The sequence below is a fragment of the Rhinolophus sinicus genome, linkage group LG06, assembly GCF_036562045.2.
Source record: "Rhinolophus sinicus isolate RSC01 linkage group LG06, ASM3656204v1, whole genome shotgun sequence".
Lineage (NCBI taxonomy): Eukaryota > Metazoa > Chordata > Mammalia > Chiroptera > Rhinolophidae > Rhinolophus > Rhinolophus sinicus.
The window spans coordinates 43773997-43794638 of record NC_133756.1 but is presented as its reverse complement, the minus strand read 5'-3'; positions in this window follow the sequence as shown (position 1 = coordinate 43794638).

Here is a 20642-nt window from a genome sequence, read left to right as displayed (position 1 = left end):
CATACAAAACAAAACAAAACAAAACAAAACAAAACAAAACAAAACAAAAACCTGATGCTCTATAAATATGCCTATACCACAGACTGACTGTCTTTTAAATCAGAGAATGTGAGCACCTCATAGCGCTATAGAGTAGGAATGTGATGTGATAGAGCTAGCAAAAAGCAGTGATTATCATGGTGAATTGTATCCTTGTCTAAAAGTCAAGGATTATTCTTGCCCCAAAGCATTCTATGTCAGCTAGAGACAAAACAAAACAAAACAAAAACAATTTTGTGTGTGAAGTTTTCTTTCTGAACTACCAGTCTGAGACATCTGTAATTATACTTTCAAGAAAAAAAGAAAAAAAGAAAAAAAAAGCATATATGAATATTTCTCTTATCTATTTAAAACACATCCTAACTTTTCAGAATGCCTTCTAGTAACCAACTATTTCAACACTCAACAAGGCAAGATTTTCTATGTATATAAATATTTACACCAATCCCCCAGGTGTCTACAGGCTTTCTGTGTACTTTACTAAGTGAAGAAGGAAAAGGTTACTACATCAATATAGAAATGGCCTGATGTGAAAAATACAATGAACTCTCTGGACATTTTAGTAATCCTGAAAAATTAATTATGTCCTGGATATGTACTGCACCACACTAAAGGAGAAAAAAAATATATTTGAATAATTGAAATTAAGCATAATGGCCGTGATGTAAGTTCAGAAAATATAAAGTAAAAGTCATAAATAGGAGGGATATGAATACCATGTAACAAAAGTCAAGAGCGCTGTGAAGTTGTAATTGTAGAGATGTATGGTGCACGTAATTATAAGTATTTTAGAAGAAATTGCAGTACTGAAAAGCAAGTGTTATAGACTGATTTGTGAACCCTCAAATTCATATGTTGAAGCCCTAACCTTCAAAAGCAATTGTATTGGAAATTTGTAATTAAGGTTAAATGAAATCAGAAAGGTGAGGCCTTAGTCCAACAGGTGTAGTGCTTTTACAAGATGAGGAAGAGACATGAGGATTGCACACTTACAGAGAAAAGACCATGTGAGGACACAGTGAGGAGGCAGCTATAAACAAGGCAAGAGGAGAGACCTTAAGAAAAACCAAACCTGCAGACACCTTGATCTTGAACTAACAGCCTCCAGAAACTGTGAAAAACAATTTTCTGTTGCTTAAGCCTCCCAGTCTCTGATATTTTGTTATAGCACCCTTAGCAGACTAATATAGCAAGGAACCCCTGTGCCCTCCCAACATTTTCTCCCCACCCAGCCCCAATGGGTAAAATATATATTCTCTTTTCCCCTTCCTACCAATGATCCAGAAGCCCTGATCCAGGACTCATTTTGCCCCTTTGCTAAGCTGCAAGATTAGGGGGGAAAACGACAACAACAACAAAAAAAACTCATGTCAACCCAAGAGGAACTGGTAGTTGATCATTTTTGTAAGGGAGAATGGAAAATCCCAGGAAAATAAGGGAGAACAATACAGGGCTGTGAGATGTATGGAAGAGAAGAGAGTTCCAGATGAGAGCTGGTGTATTTGAGATTCCTTGAAAACACAGGGATACTATATGGAGCACTCCTAAATTTCTAAGGAGTGAGGTACCACTCCATCTAGACAGGGGAATGATTTAATCAGATCAGGAACTATCACAGCCACCTCCACACAAATGTACACTATTTGTAAACTCGAAAGGATTATCTACACTCATTAAAGAACTGATAGAAATTCCATTTGGTTTCATTGTCTATTTGGTATGATGATGTAAGATGGTGAAGCCCTATACAGATAAGATAAAAGGTTGTTTCCTCCTACTGTTCATCTTCTCAAAGCCTGGTGGGTAAAGCCAATCCTCATAATTACGTGGTAACTATGGCAGACGAGACATACACTTTATGCACACAATTATTATATTGAAAATAAATTATAACTTGTTCATTCTTTTATATGTATCCAAATATTTTTTTATTCAGAAAAGTAAGCAAAGAAACAATTATTTTTAAATTGTATGAGGCTAATTGGTTAGGAAAAATTAGACTCCAGATAGAAAAAAAAAGTTTATGTATAATTCAAAAAGAAGAAACAATCAAAAGAAGGACAGATAATCTTATCATGAGCCTTGGATTAGAAGAAGGAAAAAAAAATGAAAACACTATTAAAATTAAAATAAGAATAACAACATGCTTTCCTATACAATGAAAATGCTCTGTACATCCAAATATAGACCACATAAAATACCAACTAAAATGTGAAAGTATCTTTCCCAAATAGAACGCACCAAATTTTGGCATTCTTTATTATAAAGCTCATGAAAGTAAATTAATACTAAAATGGATATGAAGAAATTAACAGTTACTGTGTGTAGAAAATTTACAAAGGAGAAAATAAATATGACTTTCTGGAAATCAATTTCCATGTACAAAATTAGTCTTAAAGAATTTATTTATGTAATCTTGCTGTGATAGGGCCTCAGCCCAACCTAATCTGAGTATTCTCTGTGTGAATCATTGGTTCCCAATCTAAGTTTCTCATATAACGAAGGGGAATAAGCATTGTGTCTTGACTAAGGAACTGTTATTTTTTTCTGTTATATTCAGTGACACAGGCATTAGCCTATGCACAATCAATGGGACTTCATGTCAAATGTTATAAAGGTTAAACATCTCAACTAAACAAAGAGCAGCTAATGTTTTAAATCTCTCCCCACTCCAACACTGTGATTTTTGTACACCTGAAAGATTTATTATCCTGGACAAACCTTGTAGCCATTTTTTGTTGATCTTAATTATTTTTCTAGATAGATATTATGTCCTCTTTCAAATATATATATATATATAAATATATATATATTTATTATTATTATGTACTCTTGAAATAAGAACACAAACTTTAATTTCCTCTTCCCTGATGACAATGAGATCTAATCTTCCCACCTCCCTGTCCTGAGACCTCTATTCTTCCTCTGACAAGGCAAAACTCAGAAGGGATCTTGGGTTAACAGAAGTATAAAAGGGGATCTGAAATTTTGATAGATTAATAAATGATGATCTAGTCATGTAATCTTTTTCTTTGCAGTGTACTTCTTAAGAGTCTGGAGGTGTTTTGTTTCATTTTGTTTTGTTTGTTTGTCCCCCCCCCCCTAAATATTAACCAGACCTAATACCAATAATTCAGAAAAATACACAAAGAAAACTTGTAATCTCGGAAAAGAAATTCACAGAGTAAATAAAGGTTGACATTCCTTAATCCCCATCACTTCCATTAAGAGATAAAACGTTAGTCATATTCATTTCAGTGATGAGGTTATTGATGCTATGAAAACTTAAATAGTTTCACCCAGATAACAGAAATAATTGGCCCCAAATAATCACTGTAAAAGGCAATACCACAAGTCCTTGAATAGCATTGTTTTGTTTAATGTTGTTTTGTTATAACTTTGATGAGGTGCAGTAGGGATTTAACTCTTGTTTATATCAATTAGCCTATGGTTAAATTGGTGTCATTATGTTTCACTTGAAGTTGTAGAAACTATGGATGACGTTAGGTGTGGATTTAATGTATATCCAAGTTTTATTTCTTATTTCTTAGAAGACTCTTTCCACACAATACAAAACAATATCAAGTTTTCTTTGCATGCATCAGATATTCTGATTACAAGCTAACCTAAGGGAATTTTAATTCATTTTAATTCAGATTAATTAATTCATTTGCTAATAAGACAAATATCTCTTTAATCCCTTATGTTTTGCTAACTATTGATAAATCCCTCAAGGTGTTTATAATATATACTGGGAAGGGGTGCTTGACATATAAACAAAAAAATACAATAAAGTATTATATGTGCTTAAATCAGTAACAAGATATTTAATTTGAGGGGGGCAAAAAAAGAGGGAGTAGACAATTCTTTCTTATGGAAAACATCAAAATGAACTTTGAAGGAAAAATAACTTTAAAGCTAAAACGTGATAAGTGGACAAGTATTGAGCAAACAGACCAGAGGAGAAAGGGCCTGTAGAGAGAGGGTGAAGTTTAAACAAACAAACAAAAAAAGATACTAAGAGATGAAAGAGCATGACATGTTTAAAAAAGTACAAATCAATAAACAACTAGAGAGACTGAAGTGGTAACTAGGCTCCTGATCAGGATGGACAATGAAGCCGGGGACCCTTGGTTTTCTAATTCTTGGCTGGAAGGATAGAGATGCACAGTGATGTTTTCATCAGTTAATGCAGCTCTCAGGGTTCACAGGCAGAGAAGCAGATAGTACAGGTGGGCTCCTTTGAAAACTCTGAGACAGGAGCTGGGAGTGAAGCTCTTCCTATTAAAGTAACTTGTTTAATATTTTGGTCATGTTAATTAGGTGCAGTTTGACAAATCAAAAGATTGCCAAAAGTCCCCCAACCAGAGCCATTTGTGTAATGGCATGGTGATGTACTTTTTCCTCATCTTTCTGGACAGGCTCCCCACCCATCTTCTTGGCATTCCAGAAGGCCTGCCTCGCAGATGATTTTCTGCTAGTATTTTACATTCGTTGTCCCTGCACTGCTTCCGCCCCCATATCATGCTTTGCATTTTAGGTAACTCTGTTTTCTCCTCCTGGAATTACTATAGACCTGAATTAATATAATCATCAGTCTTTATAAACAGTATTCACTCAGATGTCATGAACTGTAGTTGAAGTAATTACTAAGTGATTTTAGATAGAACACTGGAAGCGCTAATTTATTGGGAAATTTTTCCCAAATCTGAAACTACCATACATGGTAACGGGTTTTAATTTTTTTTTTTTTTCCCCCAAAAGGTGTGTTTGCATTGAATGCCTTCAATTCAATACAAGTATTCTATGTTTTATTTCAATGTCTGGTGTTGCATTATCTTTTTCTCTGTTGATCCACTGTTTCCAGACATGCATTATCCTGGATCCTCCAGCCTTGGAAACACTCTAGATCAGAACTTTCATTTCATAACACTGCTCACTTCTGCAAGAATGTATTCCCTCCTGATAGGTGAGCCATGAGAAAGCATTTCATTCAGCCTTCGTGTCTAAATAATCTGTAAAAGCATTTAACAAAGCTGTAACTTTACATGATTGAGTGACACGTTTTGGCTGAATAGAGAGGTATCTCCAGCTCTGGCAGTAGAGACGAAGTGGCTGTGAACCACAGCTTCTGGGGCAGGAGGGATGGAGGGAGAGAGAAAGAACCCAAACTATGAAATAAAGAATGATAAAAGGTTAATCTGGTAACCTCAGTTATCTTTGGAAACACTCTAACTAACAAGGCATAATGATGAAATTTTAAGCATCATCAAGAAGCAGCAGGAATTATAATTTGTGGCTTTAGCTCATTTCCAGTCACATCATTTTGTGACGGACCGGACCATTCCATTGAGTACTCACTCATTTATTACTTTCTTCAGCATCACTCACTGAGACCATGAGGAAGACTCTAACAGTATATGTGACACAAAGTAAATAATTGTTCTGAGTATCCTTCATTCATTGGATAATGAATTAGCTCCTCGTATGGACCAAACATTATTTTGATGATGGGAATGCAGAGATGAAACAGATACATATAAAGAGTTATGTTCTGTAAAGAGTTACATTCTAGATGGAAGACAAATAAGAAGGAAAAGTATTAAGATGCAATAAACTTACTTAATGGGAGTAAGTCTAAGATGTGCTATGGGAGCATCTAGGAGGGATGTTTCATGTTCAAGCCTCAGAGGTCACAGAAAGCATGTCACACTAGGGAACTGCAGAGAGCCTGGGGTTGAATTCTGGCTCTGCCATTTTTTAGGAATGTAAATCTGGATAAATTATTTAACGTAAATATGGTAAATATGTGTCAATTTACTCTTTGATAAAGTAGAAATAATAATGATACCTATCTCAAAGTACACGTATGGTTCAAGAATTAAAAGAGGTAATATGTGCAATACTTAGAGGTATTCTTGGTATATAGTCAGTACTCAGTAAAAGTTAGTTGTTTTTATTATATTATCATGTACATAACTTGGGTTTTTAGCAGGATAATAACATGATACTCTTTGTAATGCATTACTGCTTGCCTAGCACCAAATCAGATCTCCTGCTTTTGTATAATATGTCTTGCCTTTTGGACAATCTTATATTTTTGTGTGTGTGTATTTGTATAAAAGCTAATAAAAATGTAAAAATCTTTGAGGGGAAAAGTATACACTTAACACAACTTTAAAAAACGACCCTGATTCTCAATGTAGATTATCATAATGTGAGAAACAAGGCTTGATTCCTCCATAAGACAACATTTTGGGAAATGATACATTATCTGTATCATACTGTGGCACTGAAGGAAGAATCTGTAGAACACAATTTTGAGGCCCTGGCAAACGTGATCATGCCACATGGTTCTTTCGTACCCTATAATATATTTCAGACTCTTCCTTTTTCTTATAATTTGTGTGTAGTGAATTTTAAAGAAAAATGTGGGATGGAAGCCTGAAAATCTGTTTCTCACCTCTCACACATTCATCCTGAGGGAACTTTGCATGTTCTCCTACTTTTGAAAATCTATAGACAGCTAACTGAACATAACCTGAGTACCAAATACAGCATCTGAGATTGTGTGCTAGTGCCAGAGTCACACTGCTCCTTCCATACATGCTCATTTTGTTCTGATCTCTCTTGCCAGCTTATGGCTTTCCTGTCTTTGGTCCAGCACCACTCATCCTCCTTCCTAAGTCAGCCCTCCTGCCGTGTTCTTTCTTGCCTTTTGGAGTGTGCTGTTTCTTTTGTGTTCATGTATATAAAGTCAGTTAAAAAAAACATGAATGCATCTTGTAAGAGCCAGGGTCTAAATGTCTTTAATTTTTCTTATTCCTTTTTTTTATCAGCATCAGTGCATTATGTTCCTCTACACTAAGATACAATTTTCTATCTTTGAAAAAGGCTTATCTTTTTTTTTTTTTTTTTTTTTTTTAAGATAACTGGTGGCTTTTTAAAAATGAAAAAAATGGATTAAATGGAGGCAATCACACAGCTGGGTTTACAAGCATGAATTACTTACAGAGACTGCAAATCACTAAATAACTTTTTTTTCTGTCTGATATTTTCCTTGATTCGATTCCAAATACATATTAAGTAATGGATTAACTGTTTCCAGGGTAAATGCTGATAATAATTATATCACACATAGTTTATAAGTGATGGGAATGCTTAATGCCACTAGACTCAGCCCAGGCTGATTTTCAATTCACTTTCCAAGGCAAACCTTCTGACATGTCTTATGCCTTTTGATATTTGTGTACTTTCATTCATTTTCAGTTTGATGAATTCATAATGTGGTAATAATTAGAATTGCACTGATGGAAATGTCATATTTATATTCCTAAAGAATACCATCAGAAAATATTTACTGCTTACTCACTTTGTGCTGGGCATAGTGTAAATTTTAAACCTTTTATAGTTTGGTAGTTGATTTTTGTGACAAAAAGACGGAATGCTCTGTGGGATACAAGGATAGCAGTTTTCAGGAAATAAATGTCTTGCTTCTCATTATGCATAAATTATTTGACTTATATGTGATCTGATTTTATATTTATATGATGAATAATGGAGGTTTACTTTCTCCATTTAATTTTTCCATCTAAACAAACAAGTACTCTAAACCACATTCAACAACAATTAACATATGCTGTAATCTGCAGAGCAAGGTGTGTTTACGTTCAAATTTTCTAATAATTATAAATTACATTTTAACATTTTGTACCATCAATATAGAATTATTTATACTTTTTTTTCATTTAGAATTTCATTTTTTACAGGTTTGCTAATGACAAATTATTTCAGATTTGCTTTGCCTGAAAATGACATTTCATTGTTTTAATCATTACAGGATATTTTCAATAGGCATAGAAGTCAAGTTTTCACTATTCTTTAACATGACATTACATTTTCTTCTGCCTTCTGTGTGTTTGGTAAGTCAGCTCTAAATCTTACTGTTGTCCTTTTGAAGGAGCTATTTTCAAGATTTTCTTTTTTAAGCAGTTTGACTACAATATGCCTAATAAACTTTGCTTACTTTGTATTTTATGTATTGTAAATTGTGTATTTACAGATTTTCGGAGCTTCTTCAAACTATGAGTAAATGTCTTTCACTAGTTTGAAATATTCTCAGTCATTATCTCATTTTTTTTTTCTTTCCTATTCTTTCCTTCAGGAACTCTAATTAGACATAATATTGTAACTTTTCACACCATATTGCACACATCCCTTATACGTGCCCTGCTTTATTTTCAATTACTTTTGCTATCTCTGCTTCACTTTAGACATTTCTTTCCGTTCATTAGTATAATTTTTCTGTAATGTCTAATTTTCTTTCAAAGTCTGTAGTGAGTTCTTCATTTCAGACACTGAATTATTTAGTTGTGGATTTTCTATTTGATTCTTTCCATAGTTTCTAATTATCTTGTGAATTTCCTCATTTTCATTTATCATTTTCCATGTCATCTTGTATTTTACGGAACATATTTACAATAAACCATTAATCTAAAAACTTCAATATCCGTGCAACTTATCAATGTCTTTCTACTTTCAGAGTCTCACTTTCTTTCTTTTTTCCTTTTTTTCTTTTTTTTATGGTGAGGAGGGGGGTTAAATGTTTCTGCTCTTTGTCATGCCCAATGATTGAATTCTGGACCTTGTATTGAAATGGTTAAGAATCCAAATGTTTCCTTTTTTCAGAGATGTATCAAGTTTGATACAGGGTGCACTGAATTAAGGAAAATTTGCTGCTGGGGTAATAGTCTATCTTTGATTTATACCTGTCCCTGGTGTGAATCCTTCCAGGATTTTAAAATGAGAACTTATCCATTCACAATGTCTTTTCTGGTGGGTGTTGAATTCCAATCACTATCTCCCCTCTATTGCAGGACTACCATAAACTTTGCTGTAATTTAAAAAAAATGAATAAGCTTAAGTTTTTTGTTTTGTTTTGTTTTAGACTTCCACCCCATGCAGTTCCTAATTCCAAATAAATTCTTAAGTGGAAAATTAGCCTTTTGATTGAAGTTTCCAAAGTCTCCAACATTGTCACTCTAGCTTTGTGATGCCTGCAAATGCCCTCCTGGTTTCTCAGTGCCTCAGCATGGTTCCTGATCAGGACAATATCAAATCCTCAGCCACTTGTCTGCATCCCAATTTAGCAAAAGTCCTCTGAAAAACAGCTTTAGAAAATCTGTTCACATTTCCACCTGTCTTTCCTCTATGGAATGCTAGTTTCACTTCTCTGTATTGCTCCTGCCGCTCTCTGCTGCTTTTCCTGCTTTGTTTTTCCCCTAGTTACTTATACCTAAGGCTTTATTTAACCTGCCACAAATTCCATCCCACTCAGAGGTAGAATTTGTCTTCATTTTTGAATACTTTTTGAAGGATAAAAAATTCTAGTTGAGCAGGTTACTTTCACTGAGCACTTGAATATATCATTTGAATATATCTGATATCTTCCTTTGTGCTAAGAAATCAGCTTTATTGTTGCTTCTCTTAAGGTAATATGTGGAGTTTCCCATCTCCTCATTCCACCACCCCAACCCCCACACCCCAGCTGCAGTCAAAAATTTTAATTTACTTTTTAGTAACTTGATTGTAAAGCATCTGTCATTTCTTTGTGTTTGTTCTAAACAGAAATTGTCTAGTGTTTCTTGAATCTGTGGCATGGTGTTTTTCATTAATTTTGTTAAATTTGTTTTAACATTGTTTCAAATGTTGTTTCTGCTCCTTGCATTATCTTCTCTCCTGTGCTTACAATTTCCCATTTTATACCTTGTATATAAATGTGTGTGTGTGTGTGTGTGTGTGTGTGTGTGTGTATATATATATATATATATATATATATATATATATATATTATCTTTTTGTCTGCACTTCTTTTTGAATAAATATTTTCATGCAATTTATCTTTCAGTTCACTAAAGATATTTTCAACCATGTCAATGTCTCTTCAACCATATTTAATCTTCTACTAAAAACATCAATTGAGTTTTAATGACTTTTTTCTTTTTTTAGGTAATTGTAGAGTCACACACAATTATAAGAAATTATATAGATATGTCTCATATGCCCTTTTCCCGCTTTACTATAATAGTAACATTTTGCAAAAGTACAGTCTCAATATTGCACTGATGATATTGAAACTATTAAGATACAGAACATAGATCATAATAAAAATACCTCATGTTGCTCTTTTATAGTTATACACACTTACTTTCCTCCCACTCTCACCTCTATCTGAACCCATGGCAACCACTAAATTATTTTCTAGTTCTATAACTGTGTTATTTTAAGAATTTTATGTAAATGGAATAATGCAGTATGTGATTTTGGGGGGGATTGGTTTTCACTCAGCATATTATCCTGAGATTCATACAGGTTGTTACATGTATCAATAGTTTGTTTTATTTCTGAGTAGTAATTCATGGTATGGATGTATTAGAGATTGTTTAACCTTTCTCCCATTGAAGGCCATATGAGTTGTTACCAGTTTGGACTACCATAATTTGTGCTGCTATAATACTTATATATGGGATTTTGTGTGAATATAGTTTTTTATTCCACAAGGAATGCAATTGCTTTTGTTGAACAATAGTTGCATGTTTAGCATTTTAAAAATATGCCAAAATGTTTTCCAGAGTGACGGTATCATTTTATGTAACCAGCATCAATATATAAGTGATTGCTTCTCCACATACTCACCAACATTTGGTGTTGTCACATTTTTTTTTTTTTAATTTGAGTCATTCTGATAGCTATACAGTGATAGATACAGTAACTGTTGTTTTAACTTACTTTTCTTTAGTGGCTGATGGTATTAAAGATCTTTTCATGTGCTTATTTGCCATCTAATATATTTTTCAATAAAATTTATTCAGATCTTTTTTCCCATTTTCTAATAAGATATTTTTTTCTGTTGAGTTTTTTAAGTTCTTTTTATGTTCTAGTACTAGTCTTTCGTCAGATATGTGGTTAGAAAATATTTTCTCCCAGTCTGTGTCTTGTATTTATATCATCTTAACAATATATTACACAGGGAAATGTTTTAATTTATTCATCAAATCCATGAGCACAACATGTCTCCCTATTTATTTAGAATTTCTTTGAATTCTTTTATTAGAATTATGTAATTTTCAACTTATAAGTTGGGTATATATTTTGTTAGATTTACACCTAAGAATTTATTTTCTTTTTTAAGTTATTTAAGAGGCTACTGTATTTTAATGTTGTTGTCTGCACATTCAATACTGAGACCTTGCTAAACGTACTTACTAGATATAGGAGTGTTTTTGTACAATCTTTGTTATTTGCTATGCAAACAATTATCTCCTCTGCAAATAGGAACATTTTTACCTCTTCCTTTTTTAATCTGAATGCTTATCTTTTCTTTTCCTGCCTGTTCCACTAGCTAGAACCTACACTACTAAGTTCTATTGAACAAGAATTATAAGGAAGTATATTCTTGATTCCTGGTCATAGGAAGAGAGCAGTCAGTCTTTCACAACTAAGCAAAATGTTAGCCTTAGGTTTTTTGTAGATGTTCTTTATCATATTGAGGAAGTTTCCTTCAATACAACTATTCTGGACGTTTTTATCAAATGTATTTTATGCATCAATTAATATGACTATATAATTTTTCTTCTTTAACTTGTTAATTGAGCTTGTTGGTGAGCTATATTTTTGAGTTTGGAAAGTTGAGTTATCTTTACATCCCTGAAACAACTCTTACATAGTCATAATGTATAATGATTTTTTTTATATATTGCTGAATTTTCTTTGAAAATACATGCTTAAGGATTTTTATGTGTGTAGTTATGGCAGACATCGCTCTGTAATTTTCTTATAGTCTTGTTTTGGTATTGAATAATACTAGATTCATAAAATAAATTGGGAATCATGCCCTCTTTTATTTAAAAAAAGGTGTGAAGCATGAGAGGAAAGTGATTGGGTAGACTCGGTCATCTTTAAAATTTTGGTAGAATTCTCCCTTGAAACAATCTTTGGCTGGATTTTTTTGGGGGAGGTGGTTTAAATTACAAATGCACTTTATTTAAGACTAATCAAATCATCTATTTCATTTTTGGTGAGTTGTGGTAGTTGCATTCTTCAAGGAATTGGTTCATTTGATCTAAGCTATCAAAATTTTGTGCTCAGAGTTACTCATAGTATTTTTTATAATCCTTTTTTATATCTGTTGTATCAGTAGTGATAGCCCCAGTTTCATTTCTGATATTTATAATATGTGTCTTCTCTTTTTTTTGGTCAGTGTAGAGGTTTGTCAATTTTATTTATTTTTCTAAAAAAAACACTGTTTATTGAGTTTTCTCTCTATTTTATTTTTCTTTTCAATTTCAATGATGTTCTGCTCTTATCATTACTTTTTTTTTTTTCCTTCTGCTTGCTGGTGTTTATTTTATTCTTCTTTTTCTAGGTTCTTGAGGTGGGGGATAATATTATTGATTTGAACCTTTTCTATTTTCTAATGTATGCATCTAGTGCTACATGGTTCCCTTTCAGATTTTAATGTGTTGTATTCTTATTTTCATTCAGTTCAAGTATTTTTTTTAATTTTGATTTCCTTTAAGAATATCTATTTGATATATGGGTTACTTAGAAGTATGTTGTTATTTTCAGTGTGAATTTTTGTTTTCTTTCTAGCACTAATTCCTTGTTTGATTCTATTTTGATCAAAGAACATTATGCATGATTTTAATTAATTTCAATATGTCAAAGTTTGTTTTATGGCACAGGATGTTTCTATCTTGGTATACAATTCATATACAGTTGAAAAAAAATGTATACTTCCTCTGTTGCTGAATGGAATGTTCTATATATGTCAATAAGATCCTGTCAACTGTAGGTGTTGTTGAGTTCCTTTATACTCTTGATGGCTTTATGTTTAGTTATTCTACCAATTAGTTATTCTACCTCTAATCGTGGGTTTGTCTCCTTCTACTTTTAGTTTTATCAGTTTCTTCTCACATATTTTACAATTCTGTTGTTTGGTCCATAAATATTTAAGATTGCTATATTTTCTTATGTGTTAACCCTTTTATTGTTATGTAACAATCTTCTGTTACTGGTAATTTTCTTTGCTCTGAAGTTTGCTTTGTCTAATATTAATATATTTATTTTGCATTTTTAAATTGATGTTTATATGATATATCTTTTTCCTACTGTTACATCCCTGGCTGGGAAAGATATATCATGGATTCATACCGGAGACTAAGCTGTGTAAAAATTTGAATGACCACTGTTTGCTTGATGAGTCTATATTTCATCTGGTAATAGCTAGACTCTCCAGTGTTAAATTGTATATGAAGATATTTACATTAATGTGGTCCAAGTCAGAAGTGAGAGAAATGATAGGTATTTGGAATTAGCAAAAATAAAATTCTCACTCTTAAAATGATCAGGGCTATACTTGATAAATATTTGTTTTTCCTTCAATAAATCAGATATACAGTTTGTATTGATATGTGAATGAATACAATAACTCAAACTTCACAGGCATTCAAATGAATAGAACATATTAAGAAAACTTCTCTCTTGTTTGTTTTTTTACTACTATAAAGAAGACCAGAAAATGATTTATTAAGCTGACTTGTCACAATCTGTGCTGTTATCCCCAAAACAAGCAAAACACCAAATGGAATGCTTGATAAATGTCATCATATATCGCATATTACAACAATTTTTTACATTACAATTAGTCATTAAAATATGGTTTGAGATCTCCAATAATTATTTTTCACCATTTTTAAATTTGTTAATTTCTAATGATAAATTCCATATTACTTAAAGAGTTTTAAAATAATCAAGATTTTAATGTTTTTTGTAATGTAAAAGAAAATTCTGATGAAGATTTAAATAAATTATTATGGGTTCATTACGGGTGGTCAAAAGCCCAGCTCTGCAGATGGATCCATGATTGAAACAGTAAAATTACTGTTTTTTAAGAATGTAGGGTTACTCGTTAATCTCATAATCTATGTATTTACTCCCTAGCTATTACTAAAACATGTTATTGTTCAATTAACACTTGAATAATACTTCTTTTTTATTTTTTCTCAGAACTGTTGGTCTCTTTGGTAAATATAAGAGTGAAGTGCAATAATTCCTATTTGAATAAATATTTCTTATAGTTTTAATCTCTCTAAAATTAGTACAACACTCATATTGTAAACAATATCTAATATACCAATTAGTGCATAATTGTTCAAAATATACACTTGCATAGATGAATGGATGTGCAGAAAAATCTCAGTGAATGAATGTTTTCCTTAAAGGAAACTGAGAAGGTTTTTCAGAACACTATTTCACAGGGATATATATTTTGTTTTTCTTGCCATAATGAGAGGAGTATATAAAATGAAGTAACTGCCTTTGTGTTATAAAATAAGATAAGCTTTTATTGATAATTAATACATTCTGCATTGGATGGCATGATTATGTAATTAGCATGTTTATTTAGTTATTTAGTGTTTCTACTTAGTGTTTTGTTGTCGTTTTATAAATTTTGTTTTGTTTTGTTGTTTCTTGAAGAATTTGAGTCATCTTCAATGCAGTGTAAAGCAATTCTGTTAAACATTCCTTCCAGGACATGCCAAGAAATAAAGCACTTTTAGGAAATGGAAGAATTGCTATCAGGCACCTGTGATGAGTCAATTACTGCAGATAAACACTGAGTTTATGTCTGTTCATCTTGGCAGCCAAGGCAAAAAGGAAAAATGTGGTTTTCCCAAGGTTGTCTTCAGACACAAACATTTTCTTGGCTCACAATTGAAGGGAGACTTTAACATGTGGTTTCTTGTGTTTAGGGTCATTGAAGAACATAATGGATGATGTCTTCACACATTTTTATGAAAAACATAGACATTATTCAGCTATAAAACCTGCAGTTTTAACATTAGAAGTAATTCAATGAAGATCTTTCTATGGGGCACTGATATAATGAAGTCCACACATGCTGTGTCCTGAAAACCTAACTTGAAACGGATAAAGCCTAGCAAATCTGTAGGAAGAGATAATTAACCTGTCCAAAAGACAGCTTCTTTCAAATATTGGATGTCTCCAATGAACCTTTGGCAAGAACTGCACTGCTGTCAATTTAGAGGTCCTGAATTCCTAATATTTGTTTTGTTAATTAGAGGTAGGCCCCTACAGTTTGAGTAACTAATTTATGGGGGGCGGAGGGAAGAACTGTCTTGTTCACAAAAAGAAGGTCCGTACAAAACATGTAGGTCTCAATATAATGCATTTGACAAAGTAAATCTTTATAAAATCAATTCTAAATTGTAGCTGGATCAAATAACAGTACATTAGGTTTTTCAATATTGCAATTATTTGTGTATTTTTTATATTTGTATCCTAGTTTCATGCATCCATTAATTAAATTTCAATTCCTTGAAGAAAGGAGTTTTTTTTTTCTTTTTTGCATACCTTTGCCTTTTCTACAGCAACAAGCAGAGATACCTTACAGTGGTGTACACTTAGTAAGAGCTATTTAATCTAACCAATTATCCATTCCTTTGCTGAAGAACATCTACTAAAATACAACAGTTTTATTTTTCATATAATTGATTCCAAGTTGATGTTTTAAAACAATAATTACTCCAAAGTCATGTTAGACTAATTTCAATCCCTCCTTTTGAAAGATGAAAGGGGTATAATAATGAATTTAAACAAGATATTTAAAGATATGTTTACAATATTCTGATGTCAGATACAGTTTAAAAGTTTTGAAATAGGTTGAGTTAACATACAAGAGAATGTTGCTAGGCAAACAGTAGTAAATAAGATAAATATAGTCTATAACTTTATGATGATGAGGGAAAGTGAAAAATAATCTACTGAGTGTGCTACATATTAAGAATTAAAATATTTAAAGAACATGATGCAGTAGAAACATGTAATGATATTATTTAAGCTATAGTAGGGGTTAAAAAGGACTGAAGAACTAATGTTTAATGTGAGTGTTAAAGAATGAGCAAGAGTAGCTGGGAAATGATAGAGTGAGTGAGAGACTATTTCAGAAAGAAAATAATAGGTGCAAAATCTATATTTGAGGGCAAGCGTGGCATGGGTTAGGTAAGAAATCCAGTATGGCTAAGGTATAGCAATTGAGGGACAAAGTCAGTGTGACAAGTTGGCTGAGCCAGATCTCAGAGAATCTTGAGCACAGGTTTAAGATTTCAGAATGCACTGGCAGATGAAATGCAGACTATTGACAATTTAGCAGCATTTCCCCCTACATTTTTTTTTCCCCCTAAGGTTGGGATCTGAGCATTATATTTTCCAGAATCCCTACAGCAAGGATCTGGATTAAATCCACCATTGAGTAGCAATTGTATACGTTTTGAAAGGTGGAAGAGAAACAGAAGCCATTATTATTTTTCCTTCTGGCAGACATGTGGATTTTGTCAGAGGTGAGATTTCATAGTAGCCTTATGTATTTCCCTTCCAGCCACTCATTTTAATGTTGAGGGTAAGTATGATCATTGCTGAAACATTCCTGTGTTTCCTGCAACTTCCTGAGTCCCTAAAATCTAGTACACATTTGACTTACGTACAATCTTTCCTGGGTTTAATTTCATAGAGAGCTGTTTAATTGCATAAATCCTTAAATTAAATCATTTTCTCTTTTTCTAACCAAATCCTGATTGATATGATATTTGGTATAATAAATGGTTGGGGGGAGTACACACTATAAAAGCAAAATAAAATTTAATATATGTAGCATTTCTTTAGTCATTTAGGGTATGATGTTGAGAAATTAAATATAGCAGGATGGAAGGATGGAGAATTCTGCCATTCCGTGGAGAAACATGTGGTGAAAAGTAACCTGAAATAAATGTGATGTCAAAATCATGTACTCACTAAGTCTATAGTTCTATGGAAAGTAAGTTAAAGGAGTTAGAATCACTGAACCCTATTTGCTGCATTGGTGAAGGTTTTACTAAAAGGTGATGAATTCAGTCAAGAATTGGCTGATTTCAGGCATAGATAAAAGAGAATGAAGAAAATCCAGAAGTGATGGGCCTTAACATATTGGGAAAGGTAATTGTTTCAAAACTCTGGTAATAAAGGAAAAGAATAGAAACATCTTCAGAGACAAAGGTCCAGTAAGACTTTCATCACAAAAATTGGTCAACTCAAACAGCAAATGTTTTAGTGAGGGATTTACCTTCACAATAAAACCAATTACCTTAGGCATCCTCAAGATATCCAGCATTAATTTGATAGAAGGTGTCAAGTGAGGATAGAAGCAAAAAAGTGAATCAGGCCTGGGAATTATGTCTAGGAAAACCTAGGACATAGTACTGGTACGTGGATCTGAGTAGAAAAAAATAGATTAGAAGCCAACTAAATTTTTAAATGAATTATATTGCCAAACCAATTATTAGCCTGTACATAAAAAACTTTGCTCCAGCCTTAAACTCTCATTTGAAACCCTAAATTTTTACCATTAGGAGACAATATCCAAAATCTGTTCAGACCCAGAAAAGATGTTTTCCCAACACATACTAGTGAAATAGTTATGCAGGATAATGGACCAAAAAAAATACAACAAACAAACTTTCAAAAAATTGATCTAGGACCCAAAAAACACTGAAAAAGCTTCTTCCCAGATATAAGATTTATTATTTAGCTGAAGTATTTCCTTACACTTAGGACATAATAAGGTCTGACGGTCAGGATGTCTTCCATTCTTCTCATCTCACCCGGATGTTACTATTGGTGTAATTGTGTCCCACCTTCAGTGTGTAATAATGAGAGTGTATGTTGGGAATGAGGATAACTTGTTTTTTTCACGTAGAGGTTTCTGTACCTAGAGAATCCATAACTGAATCTGAGAGAGGATAATTCATCATCTGGATGATTGATCATCTGAACTTGTAGTTGGATATTGTGGCTGGAAATACTATGTATTTTTCCCTTGGGGAAGTAATGAGCATTTTAAGTATGTGAGAATGATTAAAATGCATATTTAATGCAAAAAAATGTGGACTGTAGCCAAGACTCCTCTAAGTGTCATAAAATCCTTATCTTCTTTCTCCAGTCCACATAATTAGATTTTATTTTCCAGGCTTTATTGTAGTTAAATGTGGTGATATCACTGGATTCTAATCAATGGTATGTGAAGGGACCTACGTGAACCACTTCTAGGTCAAGGCCATAAAAATCCCCAATACATGATTACTCATTCTCACTCTTTATTCCCTGTCCATGCATTTCTCTGTGGAGTTCCAGAGAGTGGTAGAACTATAAGATGCAAGGATCCTGGGTCTTTGAATCACCAATAGAAATACAGGAACTCCATGTTACCAGAATCACTACCTCTGGACTGTTAGTTGAGCAATTAAAGGAATACTCTGGCTGCCAAATGGAAAAATGCATTGGAAATGGGCAATAATAGGTGTGGAGGGACCAGTTAAAAGCCTTGGTATAATAAAAGTCAGGGTAAAGGAGATTTTTGACATGGAATAAATCACTGTCAAAAGCTGTGGGAAAGTTGTATTCATTTTTTTAGGTAAGGTATAATGAATTCTCATAAACTGGGTAGCTTAAAATGACATATTTTTAAAAAAAATCATAGTTCTGGAGTCTAGATGTCCCAAATCAAGGTGCAGATAGGCCTTCTATAGTCCCCACCAGACTCTGAGCTACCCTCAGTGTTATTCCTCCCTTTCTTTGAAGGATGACATATATGTGTGAACATATAGCCCTTTCAGCTATTATAGATTTCCAGAAGTCCAAAAAGCTTCCTTCATTTCTTCCCATCTCTGTCTTCTTAAGTCTGAGGTATCACTGTTTCAGCTGAGATGTTTAATTGAGTGACATGTCTAATCTCTCCAGGCGAAGTTTGTCTAGCCATACCCTTGTTTTTCTCTCTAGAGCACTTTATCATTCTTTGGCAAAATGGACAGGCTAAGAACTTTTCAAATCTTCAAATTCTAGTTCCTATTTGCTTTCAACCTCTTCCTTAGTTTCATTTATCTTGTATTTTGCTATAAGTAGCAAGGAGTAACCAGACTGTGCCTTCCACACTTTGCTTGCAAATCCCCTAAACTAAATATCCCTTGTACATCACCTACAAGTTCTACTTTTCACCCAACAACAGAACACAATTCAGCCAAGTTATCTGACAATTTCTATCAAGGATCATATTTTGAAGGGCATTTCGAAAATCCTGTTTCTCATTTCTATCTAAGACCTCACCAGTAGTACCCTTAGCTTTCACATATCTACCAACAATCTCTTCAGGCCAATCTAGGCTTTTACTATCATGCACGTCAGAATTCTTTCAGACTCTACCCATTATCTATTCCAAGGCCACTTGTACATTTTTAGGGGTTGTTACAACAGCTCCTCACTTCCTGGTGCCAAAATTTGTATTAGTTTCCCATAGATGCCATAACATTTTACCACAAACTGTGTGGCTTAAGACAACAGAAATTTGTTATCTAAAAGTTTTAGAAGCTAAAAGTCAAAACCAAGATGTAGGTAGGGCTATACAGTATCTGAGTCTCTAGGGAAAGATTTGTTCCATGCCTTTCTCTTTGATTCTGGTGTTGCTGGCAATCCTGGTTGTTCCTTAACTTGTAGATGCATCACTCTAATCTCTGCCTCTATCATTAAATAGTATTGTGTGTGTGTGTGTGTGTGTGTGTGTGTGACTCTTCTCATAAAGACACCAATCAAATTGGAATAGGGCCCACCCTAACTCAATATGACCTCAATTTAACTTGATTACATCTGCACAATGTTTCCAACTAAGGTCACATTCACAGTTACTGGGGTAAGGACTTCAACATATCTTTTTGAAGGACACAATTCAACCCATAACAAGAGGCAAACAAGAAAAAGTCTAATTGGTTTCATTAGTTTTAATAATATGAAAATTACTAGTTACTTTGCTAAAAGCATTTAATAACTGTTATACTATATAAGATTTGACAATGTGATATGAGTGCCAAAATAAATAATGCACTTAAAGATACATTATTACAGTTATATTGCTAAAAGAAAAGATTGATATAATTCTGTTATTTTTTTCCTGGTCAAAGTCTGCCTACATCATTTTCTTTTTGGCATCAGAATTTTAGAGGTTCTAGGAGAGTAACAAGGACAGTTATATCTGAAAACAGTCATATATTTTAAAATAATGTGTTTAGACTGGAAAATATACAATTTAAGAGCCTTTGATAGCTATTTTTGATAACTATCTTTGATACTTGATAAAGTAGCATCTAGTTAAGAGATTAAGCTTATCTTATGTAACTTCAGAAGACTGAGTTAAATTGAATGTAGACAAAGAATACTTCACATAGATATGAGAAAGAACTTACTCATTATAGGTGCCTAAAAATGAAATGTGCTTATTTAAATGATAGCAACCTTTATGTAAGGGAAAACTTACAAACGGGGTTAAACAATTGAAAATTAAGGTAGTTATAAAAGGGAATCATAAGGCAAATAACAAAGTGGATTATATGGTCTTCAAGTTGTCCCAAACCATGTATTCTCTTATTCTTTTCAAAAAACTAAAATGGCTCTTAAGCATATTTTCAGCTGTAGAAAGTTATATAATAGACCTAGACATATGT